Raw genomic sequence first — 3,070 nt, forward strand, 5'->3', positions numbered from 1 at the left:
GGGGCAGGAGGATTCTCCTGGGGTCTATAGGTTGATCTGGTTGGCTTCTGCCTCCAAAGTGCTTCACCATGCCAAGCTGTCCCCTCAGTTTCCTAAAAGGGACCTAAGGTGATATTTTCCAAAAAACAAAATAACAACAAACAAAGCACTATCAAACCAAATAACTATCAAGTGGCCTGGTGTGGTGATGCCTGCCTGAAATCTTAGTATTTAGGACCGTGGTCCTCGATCTATGGGTTGACCCAAGTTGAAGGTCACATATCAGATATCCTGCATATCAGATATTTACATTACAACTCATAACAGTTGCAAAATTACAGTTATGAAGTAGCAATGAAAATAATTTTATGGTTGGGTGTCACCACAACATGAGGAACATATTAAAGGGTTGTAGCATTAGGAAGGTTGAGAACCACACTGATTTAGGAGGTGGAAGTAGTTCTTTGTTAAGTTGGAGGTCAGACTGATCTTACATAACCACTTCCAGGTCATCCAGACATACATATTATATCATCTCAAAACCAGTCAAAAAAACAGAAAACTCTATCAACAAACAAATGTAAGTGAAATGAGATTTTGAGTATCAGCAAGCAAGAAGTTTCCTTTTAAAATAGGTTGTCCACCTGCACTTTTGCCTCCATTAAGTCAGTCCCCAGCAAGATCCATACATAATCTGCCTGAACATGCTTTCAAAAAAAAAAGATGGACTTTGTTTATATTTCCAGACAAGTTCTCTTAGTCAGGAGTACATGCCTTTAATCCCAGCACTTTGGAGGCAGAACAGGTGGATCTCTGTGAAGTTGAAGTCAACCTGGTCTTCATAGTGAGTTCTAAGACAGCTATATGGTGAGACCCTATTGGGGGGTGGTGGAGGGATCAGGAGAGGAAGGAAAGAGAGAGGACAGAGAGAATAGAGAGGAGAGAGAGACTCTATATATCCCTGGCTGTCCTGGAACTTGTTCTGTAGACCAGGCTGGCCTCAAACTCAGAGATCTCCTTGGCTCTGCCTTCTGAGTGCCAGTATTAAAGGCACAAAGCATAATCCTCACCCCAGCTAAATTTTATTTATTTTTATTGTATGTGTTTGAATGTTTTCCCTATTTGTATATAAGTGCACCTACTGTGTGTAGTGCCTGGTGTCTATGTGAATCCTGGAACTGGAGTTATGGGTGGTTATAAACTGTCATTGGGTGCTGGGAATTGAATCCAAGTCCTTTGCAAGAGCAGCTAGTTTTAATTACTGAAGCATCTCTCCAGCTTCTCTCCTTGAACACCTTCAAAAGCCCTGAGATTGATTTTCTTTTACAACTGTCTACAGCTTATCCTCCATAAAACCATTTCTAATTTCATTTTTAAATATCTCTTACTTAGTCCTTGGCAATTTCATACATGTACTTTGATCCTACCTATCCTCCAACTTACCCTTTTCACTCTGTCAAATTTCTTTTATTTAAGATTTATTTATTATTATAAATAGGTACACTGTAGCTGTCTTCAGACGCACCAGAAGAGGGCATCAGATTTCATTACAGGTGGTTGTGAGTACACTGTCACTATCTTCAGACACACTAGAAGAGGGAATCAGATCCCCTTTACAACCACCATGTGGTTGCTGGGATTTGAACTCAGGACCTTTGGAAGAGCAGTTGGTGCTCTTACCCACTGAGCCATCTCACCAGCCCCTCAAATTTCTAATATAGATTATATGTATGCTTAAAATTTTGTAAATTGGAGCTGGAGAGATGGCTCAGCTTTTAAGAGTATTGGCTGAATTTGCAGAGGACCTGGGTTCCATTCTCACCACCTACCTAGCAACTCACAAGAAATGGTTCAAGGGGAATATGATGCTCTCTTCTGTCTTCCTTGGGCACCAGGAACATGTCTGATGCACAGAGACACATACAGGACAAACACCTATCATATAAAAATAGAATAAACATTTTTAAAACTCTAAAAATAAGAATGGTGACTGTGGGTTGGACAGCACTCATTTGGTATAGCACTTATATGACATTTCAAGGTCTTGATTTCATTCCCAGCTAACCAACCAACCAACCAACCATCTCTAAAATGTTTTCTAGTTGCACTTGAGAGTATAATCCAAAGTCTCTTCAGTAGTTTATAAGATCCTTGTATAATGTGGCTCAAGTTCTCTCTCTATGGCCCTGTGCCACCTGTCTGGGTGCATATTCTGTATAGTTACTGGGGCCTTCTCTCTGTTTCTGCACAAGGGTTGCCTACCCTCATTTGTACTTGCCTCTTCTATTAGTAGGACTATTCCTGAACTTTCTTATGGCTTGCTTATCAACATAAGGATTTAATTTCCAATGTTTCCTTCCAAAAATTAATCAGAAATGCTGGAGCTAACAGATGTTATAAACCAAATGTACCTAACAGATATCTATAGAACATTTCACCCCAAAACAAACAAACAAAAAAATAACTTCTTCTCTGGCTGGAGAGATGGCTCAGTGGTTAAGAGCACTGACTGCTCTTCCAGATGTCCTGAGTTCAATTCCCAGCAACCACATGGTGGTTGTAAAGGGGATATGATGCCCTCTTCTAGTGTGTCTGAAGATAGTGACAGTGTACTCACTCACATGCATGAAATAAATAGATAAATCATTTTTAAAAAAATAACTTCTTAGCACCTCACAGAACCTTCTCCAAAACTGACCATTCTCAGTCACAAAGCACACCTCAACAGATACAAGACAACTAAAATAACCCCTTGAATTTTATCAGATCACCATGGGCTAAAACTGGACTTCAACAGCAGCAACAACAACAACAACAGAAACAACAAAAAGCCTACAAACTCATGAAAACCAAACAACTCTCTACTCAATGACTTCTGGATCAGGGAAGAAATAAAACCAGAAATTAAAGACTTTCTAGAATTCAATAAAAATGAAGGCACAACATACACAAACTTATTGATCACTATGAAAACAGTCCTAAGAAGAAATTTCATAGCACTAAATGCCTTCATAAAGAAATTAGAGCTGGGCAGTGGTGGCACACGCCTTTAATCCCAGCACTTGAGAGGCAGAGGCAGGCGGATTTCTGA

This window comes from Mastomys coucha, chromosome X, assembly GCF_008632895.1.
Source record: "Mastomys coucha isolate ucsf_1 chromosome X, UCSF_Mcou_1, whole genome shotgun sequence".
NCBI classification, from domain to species: Eukaryota; Metazoa; Chordata; class Mammalia; order Rodentia; family Muridae; genus Mastomys; species Mastomys coucha.